Source organism: Scyliorhinus canicula, chromosome 15, assembly GCF_902713615.1.
Source record: "Scyliorhinus canicula chromosome 15, sScyCan1.1, whole genome shotgun sequence".
NCBI lineage: Eukaryota > Metazoa > Chordata > Chondrichthyes > Carcharhiniformes > Scyliorhinidae > Scyliorhinus > Scyliorhinus canicula.
Genome location: NC_052160.1, coordinates 95,175,775 through 95,185,222, shown reverse-complemented (window position 1 = coordinate 95,185,222; position 9,448 = coordinate 95,175,775). Strand labels below are relative to the sequence as shown.

The 9,448-nt window shown below is 48.3% G+C and overlaps 1 long non-coding RNA gene across 1 annotated transcript; it reads right to left on the bottom strand.

Annotated features, from left to right (window-relative positions):
- Window positions 1–1,740: 1,740 nt before the first annotated feature.
- LOC119978740 lies at window positions 1,741–2,753 on the bottom strand. The gene is made up of 2 exons (XR_005463559.1): window positions 2,483–2,753; window positions 1,741–1,804 (listed from the first exon to the last, which is right to left on the bottom strand). It is a non-coding gene; the product is annotated as an uncharacterized LOC119978740 (long non-coding RNA).
- Window positions 2,754–9,448: the final 6,695 nt, after the last annotated feature.

The following is a 9,448-nucleotide window of genomic DNA, read 5'->3' as shown; positions in this document are numbered from 1 at the left end:
CAAGCTGTGATGCAGCCAGATAGGATGCTTTCTGTGGTGCATCTGTAGAAATTGATAAGAGTCAATGTGGACATGCCAAATTTCCTTAGTTTCCTGAGGAAGGATAGGCGCTGTTGTGCTTTCTTGGTCGTAATGTCGATGTGGGTGGACCGGGGCAGAATGTTGGTGATGTGCACACCTAGGAATTTGAAACTGTCAACCATCTCCATCTCGGCACCATTGTACGTAACTTTGCTTCCTGAAGTCAAAGGCCAGCTCCTTAGTTTTGCTGACATTGAGGGAGAGATTGTTGTTGTTACACCATGCCACTAGGTTGTCTATCTCCCTCCTGTACTCTGACTCATCATTGTTTGAGATCCGACCCACTACGGTCATGTCATCAGCAAACTTGTAGATGGAGTTGGAGCCAAATGTTGCCACACAGTTGTGTGTGTGTATAGGGAGTATAGGAGGGGACTAAATATGCAACATTGTGGGGCCCTGGTCTTAAGGACTATCATGGAGAAGTCGTTGTTTATCCTTACTGATTGTGGTCTATGGGTTAGAAAGTCGAGGATCCAGTTGCAGAGGGAGGAGCCAAGTCCTAGATTTTGAAGTTTTGATATGAGCTTGGCGGGGATTATGGTGTTGATGGGGGAGCTGTAGTCAATGAACAGGAGTCTGACGTAGGAGTCCTTGTTGTTGAGATGTTCTTGGGATGCGTGTAGAGCCAGGGAGGTGGTGTCTGCTGTGGACCGGTTGTGGCAGTGTATGACACTGACACTGTCTGTAAGTGGTGGAAGGAGTGAGTGGTTGTTGGGGTGCCAGTCAAGAAGGCTCCCTTGTCTTCAATGTGATTTAACATATCATCTGAAAGGCAGCACCTCTGAAAGTGCAGCGCTCTCTTAGTAATAAGAGTAAGCAAAGCCATCAGAGTCCCAGATGACCATTGGCTGCTCTCTCCTTTGAGAGAAAGAGAGCTGACTGGTGATGATTTAACCTGAGGGTCACCACACCTCAGGCAAGGGGCAAGGTTGGGAAGGCGGGGCCTTCATCAATAACCTAATTCCCTTAGTACTACACTGAGTGTCAGACTTAATTTTTGAACTCAAGCTGCAAGTGGGACTTAAACCTAGAACCTTCACTCACAAAGAGTGTGATACCAACTGAGCCGCAATACAGACTTCCAAAACAAAGAGTTTTCAATCTATCAAGCACAATGATCAACTTTTACAAAGGGAGGACATGATTAGCATAGACCGACATCTTGACAGTGATCTTATATATAATAAGGTTTGGCCATTACAGTTACCTTTAGGCATCCCATCATTGCATGGTGCAGCAAACTGTAGGATTCCTGAGAGTCACCCTCAAGCAAGGAATTGTGACATTAAAAAAAACTGTCCAATCCCTCTCCAAAATACATTGTCCTCCATCAGAAAACTTATTTCGAAAACGCCAATCCATTTTGCTGAATTCAAAAGTCACTTAGAATCAATTACTGTGAATGAAAGATATTGGGTGGGATTCTCCACCGACTGACGCCAGAATCGGGAAATGCGATTGGGCAGAGAATCGGTTTTGACGCCAAAATCGTGGCGTCTGCCGGTTTCACGCCAAATTGCATGCGGCAGGTCGGTATCACGGAGTGTGATGCAGGCAGGGAGGTAGTCATTGGAATTGATTGTGTTCCACAGGGCACCGGTGCGAGCCCTTTAACTGTAGCTGAATTGGTCCCGGTACGGCGCAAGTTTTATTTTCGTGGAACTCCATCAATTCTGCCCCGGTGTCAAAGGAATGGAGAATCCCGCCGATTTTCCTTTGCCTGCAAAACACACAAAACAAACAACTGCCTGTGGAATTATACTTTGGTGAATGATCCCTAATTTTAGCCAAATCTTAATCTGTTGACCCCCCCCCCCCCCCCCCCCCTTTCATGTTTCCAGACTGTGTTTAACCTTAGATTTTCCACTCTATTGATTGTTAGGCTACTATTTGACCTGCTGATGTCTCTGTGAACACCACACATTTCCCCAATTCCAGTCACATGGGTTGGCCTTATCGGTAAATTTGTTAATACGGGACAAACTAACTTATGGAATGTGAACGGAGCCATGAAATCCCCACTGGTCAGTGCCCCCACCTCCTGCAGGACACAGTCCATTTATCATGGTGCCCACCCCACACAGCTTCCCCCTGCCCTCCCGCACCGATTTTATGGCCAGAACAATCTTAAATCTAATTGCCAATTAATTTCATGAAGCCTTTCATAAAAGCCTCAGAAGTGGAACGATATTGAATGCCTTCAATAAATCCAAATATGTTCCATCCACAGGTTAACACCCCTTCATTCCCACCCATCCATTGATATAGTTCCCATCAAAGCATTTCAGCAAATTTGTGAGGTTTGATATCGCATTAATCTCAACCAGCTATGCAGTCAATCTGAAGCGGTTATCAGCAGGGTTAATTAAACTCAGGGATGTAGCTCAAGGGCACTTACGTGGAAACCAAAACAAGTTCTTTGTTTACCAGCCTCTCCGGACAGGCGCCGGAATGTGGCGACTAGGGGCTTTTCACAGTAACTTCTTTGAAGCCTACTCGTGACAATAAGCAATTTTCATTTCATTTTCATTTCATTTCATTTTCAAATGCCCCCAGTATTACTCATCGATGACACTGTGACTGTTTCCTCATTATTTTCTGTCACTCTGCTGTCCAGGGTCGCCAACCCTCCAGGATAGGTCTGGAGTCTCCAGGAATTGAAGATCAATCTCCAGGACACAGCAAACCTGAGGGAAAAGTAATTGGGACATTTAAAAAGATGTTTGATTTTCATCATGTGTTTTGAACATTTCTCTTTACCAGGTATGAAGGTGTTGAAAATAGTGGGGGGGGGGGGGGGGGCTGTTTGTCCGACAGTCAAGCATCATCCAATTGGGTAATTTGCCTTCCAATTGACACAGAAAGGTGGAGCATCACATGGATGGCTGTGTTGACCAATGAATGACTGGAGCGTGGGTGAAAATCATGGGATGAGACCTCCAGGAATACACTTAATCACAGTTGGCAACCCTACTGTTGCTGGGTACACAGGTAGCAACTGCTACCGTGGCTTCCAACTGAGCTTCGGGAGAAGGACTTCCTAGTTTAGGTAATCAGTGCCTGCGTCGTGCCCCTTTGTGTAGGACAGAAACCCAACATCACTGTGGGAGGTCCTGCAATTGAATCCCCAAGAGATGTCTACTATTCCCAATCTCCACCTGGCCTGCTTTCAGAGGGAAGGTGACCCAAGCCTTCAAACACCAACATAGCATGGAGTCTGTGATCCGTGATATTCTAGACCCAGGATTATCCTATTTATTTTACACCGGTTTGAATCTTGCCGTTGTGTGTGTTAGCAGCTTGGTTACCCGAAAACTACTCGGAAGACTGGAAGTTCTCTCATGCAGAAATCCAGCTCCAGCTCTTTAGTGTGGGGAATGTGGCCTGACAGGCTTTTAGCTTTCAATGTCAGACTGATAAACTTGGAGAAACTAACTTTCCCCGTCAAGTCTAAAATAAATTTCCCTGCACTTTAGTTTTGAACCATTTATTTGTTCTGTCTAACTTGCCCCAGAGATTAATTAAATGGAATTGTAGGGTGGGGGGGGGGTTAATGACAGTATAGAGCTCTGCTATCTGCAGCTCTGCTGTTGGCGCACCTGAAGTGGATCTAATTTTTAAAATTTCACTTAATAATTTGAACCAACAGGTGGCACAAGCTATTACAAAACATGACCCGCCATGAACTTGGCATCAGACTCTCACTCGTGTCCTTGGCAACAAAAGGTCACATTCCTCTTTCAGAACCATCGGAACCTACAGCAGTCAGAAGCCATTCAATACTGTGCCAGCTTCTGTCATAGAATAATTCAAAATTACTCCCATTGCCACGCTGCCCCACACTCCTTATCCTCCTCTGTTTCAAGTTTTATTCAACTTACTCTTATTGCAAGAGAATCACTCCTCCTGACAAAGCACTTCTCATTCTAATAATCCTCTGTATACAGATATCTCACCTCTCCTCTCTCCTCATCTGCAGGTATCTGATAATAACAATCTTTATTGTCACAAGTAGGCTTACATTGATACTGCAATGAAGTTACTGTGAAAAGCCCCTAGTTGCCACACTCCGGCACCTGTTCAGATAAACTGAGGGAGAATTCAGAACGTCCAATTCACCTAATAGCACGTCTTTTGGGCCTTGTGGGAGGAAACCAGATCACCCAGAGGAAACCCACGCAGATACTGAGAGAGCGTGCAGACTCCGCACAGACAGTGACCCAAACCTGGGACCCTGGAGCTGTGAAGCAACAGTGCTAACCACTTGTGCTGTCATGCCACCCACGCGGGAGAGTTTGAGGATTAAACTGGGCCCTGATGCATTGGGCAACTGCTCCTAGGGTATTGGGCATTCACCTGCATGACGCATTCCCCTGTGGATGCACAGCGGCTGCACATTGAGGGAATGAAATTCTTTGTGGTCCAAGAAAATCGCCAAGTTCAAGAGTCGCACGCAAGGCAAAATGTGTGAAGTCAAAAGCAGCAGGCACCCTGGCAAAGCCTACAATCTGTGCAAACCCTGTGCTAACTCTGCCTGCTTATCTCGGACAAGAGGGAATGAAATGAAATGGTTTCTCTGTCCATAGAGAGCTTTGGTGACCTCCAGATTCATCAGCGCACTGCAAACAGCACAATGCACTTCTATCTCCAGCACTTCTATCTCCAGCAACAAAGTTAAAGGAACCATAAGGTTAAACGTTAAGGGCTACAGGCAATATAGTCATTGCGCTGCTTTGACCTGGCTGCAACCGTTGGTAGATTTTGGTCAAAGCGTATTCTCTGAAGTGCATTTGTCGTTGCTAAAGTTGAGGAGAGAGAATTGTTTCCTTAAGACTCTCAGCAGTTATCACCTCCCGCAAGGTGCCCTTGTCCTCTTCTTAATCTCTCTTAACGCAGGTTGTCTGGCTCCACATGATCGCTCATCATTTTCCTGGACATGTTCAATTCCCAGAGGGAACCCTACCAGGCCACCTGTTCTGGAAGTAATTTCTTTCAGCATAAGCTTTTAAATGAGCAAAATAAACATCAGCACACACCAGACCATTCCCCGGGCGGGATTCTCCCTTTTCGGGACTAAGTCCCCACACCCGCCGGAAAACGGGCGAGAATCACTCCAGACTTTTTCCTCGTAAGTCCGGGGTGATTCTCCGTTTTCCAGGGGGCTAGCAGAGCCCCGGCGTCATCCCGCAGCTCTGGCTGTCGGTGGGGTCTGCTGTCCAGACTGCGCGGCCACACATGTGCAGACGTAAACCACGGCGCCGGGAGTTCGGCCAGTCGACCGCGGTGAATCGCCACGGGGGCCTCTTCCAACGGCCCCCGACCGGCACCGCGTCGACCACACGCGCGCGACTGGCAGATCCGTGGAGAATCGCGGAAGTGCCGTCGTGCCGGATTTCCGGCGTGAACGGCTATTCTCGGCCCATGTGCAGGCGCGATTTTGATGCGGAGGGTCGGAGAATCCTGCCCCTTGTAGATTTTTCAGATTTGCCAAGTACAGTAAAGCTCCATAAACTGTACAATTGCTCCAGCAAACTGTTGGGGTTTATGGAGTGAATGGGAGGAGTGGATTTGAGGCGGTTTGGGCGACGGAGAGCGAAGGAATATTCATTCTTCTCACATGTGCCTCGGGTGTTTCCAAAACGATTTCTTTGTTATGGACAAGACATTGTTGGTGGGGGTGGTTTGGGCAGAGTATTCGGCGATTATGGTGTTGGATCATGTGCCGCATTTTGTAGATTTGGATGTGTGGAAAGGGGGATTCCCAGCAACCGCAGTGGAAGCTAGATGTGGGGTTGCTGGCTGATAAGGGGGCATGTGAAAGGTTCGGGTGGCTTGACGCACCTATGTTGAGCTTAATATAAATGAGGGCATTTCTGCCACCATGGTATGGAAGGCGCTGAAGGAGGTAATTTTGGGGGATTTTATTTTGATCAAGGAGTATGGGAATAAGGTGCAGCATTTGGAAAGGCAGGGGTTGGTGAGGTTATTTTAGCGGTGGAGCGGAGGTACTCGACAGCCCCTGAGGAGGGGTTGTTGAAAGAGAGGAAGAAGCTCCAGATGCCCATGGGGAAGGCGGTGGGGAAGTTGTGCCAGATTAGAGGGGCATTTTACGGGTATGGGGAGAAGGCCAGTAGGTTGTTCATGAACCAGTTGAGAGGCAGCAGGTGGTGGCGAGGGAGATTGGGCAGATAAGTGATTTGGGGGCAGAGTGGTCACTGAGCCGGGTAAAGTGAATGGAGTGTTTGAGGCCTTCTACCAAGGACTGTACAGGTTAGCGCCCCTAGGTGGGGTGGGGGGGGGGGGAGACTCGGGCATGAGGTGGTTCTTGGACAGCTTGGACGGTGGTGGAGGAGAGGAAGGTGTAGGGGCTGGGTACTCCAGTTGGGCTAAAGGAGGTGATGAGGTGAATTGGGCCGATGTAGTCTGAGAAGTCTCCGGATCCTGATGGATTCCCAGCGGAATTTTATAAAAAGTTTTGTTTCAGAGTTGGGTCCTATCCTTGTGGAAATATTGAATTGCCAACACAAGCATCAATTTCGCTTTTTTTTTAAATTTAGATTACCCAATTATTTTTTCCAATTAAGGGACAATTTAGGGTGGCCAATCCACCTATTCTGCACATTTTTGGGTTGTGGGGGGGATATCCACGCAGACACGGGGAGAATGTGCAAACTCCACACGGACAGTGACCCAGAGTCGGGATCGAACCTGTGACCTCAGCACCGTGAGTCAGCTGTGCTAACCACTAGGCCACCGTGCTGCCCAATTTCGCTTATTTTAAAGAAGGATGAGGATCCAGAGGAGTGCGGTTCGTATTGTCCGATATCGCGTTTGAAAGTAGATGCAAAGTTGCCGGCTAAGGTGCTGGCAATGGGCATGGAGGATTGTGTGCCGGGAGTGACAGGAAAGGACCAAATGGGAATAGTGAAGGTGCAACAGCTTTCACCGAATATTAGAAGGTTATTAAATGTGGTGATGATACCCCCGAGGGGTAAGGAAATGGAGGTGACAATATCTATGGACGCGGAGAAGGCGTTTGACCTGGTTGAGTGGGAATACCAGGGACGGTTTGGTTTTGGGTCGGATTGGTGGGTTGGATCAGAATATTGTACAGGATTCCCAAGGACGGTGAAAGTATGAACAATACAAGTTTGGGGTATTTCTGTTTGCGCCGGAGAACAAGGCAGGGCTGTCTGCTGTCCCCATTGCTTTTTCCATTGCCGATTGAGCAAGTGGCAATGGCGATGAAGGCTTCAACAGGATGGAGGGATGTATAGAGAGAGGGGGAATGGAGCTTTGAGTGTCCCTGTACACAGATGACTTGCTGCTGTATGTCACGGACCCGATGGATAGTGTGGAAAGGATTATGGGGGTATTGACAGAGTTTGGATCGTTTTCAGGTTACAAGATTAATGTGGGGAAGAGTGAAGTGTTCCTGGTCAATGCTTGGATGCAGGAGAGGGATTTGGAGAAGTTGCCATTTCAGCTGGTCGGCAAGTTTTCGATATCTGGGAATAAGGATGGCGCATAGTTGGGCTCAGTTACATGAACTGAATTTGGCTAATTTGGTAGGGGGTAAAGGAGGACTTAAGGAGGTGGGATGTTCTTCTGCTTTTGTTGGCAGGGAGGGTCCAGACAATGAAGCTGAATTTTCTACCAAAGTTTCTCTTCGTCTTTCAGAATATCCCGATGTTTGTTTCTCAGTCTATTTTTTAAGAGGTTACATCGGTTGATTTTGGATTTTATATGGGCGGGTACGGTACCTTGGGTTAGGAAGGTGTTGCTGGAGTGGGATAGGTGGAGGGGAGGGTTGGCTTTGCCGAATTTGTTGAATTATTACTGGGTGGCGAACGTGGAGAAGGTTCGGAGGTGGGTTGTAGGAAGCTCAGTGTGGGGGTCGATGGAGAGGCTTTGTATCGGGGGACAGGTTTGAGGACACTGGTGTTGCCATCTCTTCTGTTCTCGCCAGCTAAATACTCCACAAGCCCGGTGGTGGTTGTGTCGCTCAGGGTCTGGAATCAGTGCAGGCAACATTTTAAGATTGAGGGCATGTGGGGGGTCGATTTGTGATAATCATAGAACCTGCCCAGCAGGATTAGATTCAATGTTCAGGGTGTGGAGGAGGATAGAGCGGGTCAGAGATTTGTTTTTGGAGGGCAGGCTTGCAGAGTTCAGAAGGTTGGTGGAGAAGTTTCAGTTGCCGAGGGGTAATGGATTTCGATATTTGAAAATCAGGGATTTTGTGAGGAAGGAGCTGGCCAAGTCTCCAAAGTTCTCACTCCTGTCATTGCTTGAAAAGATTATGTCTGAAGTTGAGATTGGGAGGGTAGGGTCTCCGATATTTATGGGGGGGTCAATGGAGAGAAGGGGGACCTCGGTGGAGGAGGTAAAATAGATGTAAGAGGAGGAGCTGGGGAGTTATTCAAAGTGGGGCTATGGAGTGAGGCCCTGCGGAGGATAAATTCAACCTCCTCTTGTGCAAGATTGAGCCTCACTCAATTCAAAGTGGTGCATGGAACGCACATGAGAGTCTCACGGTTGATTTTGGATAGCACAATTGCTTCACAGCTCCAGGGTCCCAGGTTCGATTCCTGCTTGGGTCACTCTCTGTGCGGAGTCTGCACATCCTCCCCGTGTCTGAGTGGGTTTCCTCCGGGTGTTCCGGTTTCCTCCCACAGTCCAAAGATGTGCAGGTTAGGTGGATTTGCCATGCTAAATTGCCCTTAGTGTCCAAAATTGCAATTAGTGTTGGGTGGGGTTACTGGGTGGGTGGGGTTACTGGGTTATGGGGATAGGGTGGCGGTGTTGACCTTGGGTAGGGTGCTCATTCCAGGAGCTGGTGCAGACTTGATGGACCGAATGGCCTCCTTCTGCACTGTAAATTCTATGATTCCGGAGGTGGAGGATAAACGTGGGGGGGCCTCAAGGAGGCCGGCAACCCACACTCACATGGCCTGGTCTTGCCCGAAGTTGGTGGAATTTTTAGATGCTTTTTCGGGTGTTAAGTCAGAGATTTTAGGGATGCAGGTCGCCCCGAGCCCGTGGGTGGCATTATTCGTGGCGTCGGAGGAATGCAGGTGGGGAGAGACTGATGGGTTGGCTTTTGCCTCCGTGATAGCCCAGAGGTGGATCTTGTTAGGGTGGCGGAATCTGGAGCTGCCCAAGGCAGCAGGCTGGGTGAGTGACCTGGCAGAATTCCTACATCTTGAAAAAAATTAAGTTTGCCTTTCGGGGGTCAGAGGAGGGGTTCCTGTCTGGGATGAGTTGTCCCTCACATGCTTTAGGGAGTGGTAGACATCAGAGGGGGAGAGGGTCGCATCATCGGGGATCTGTGTTTTGTTATGGGTTATTTTTATTTTACAGT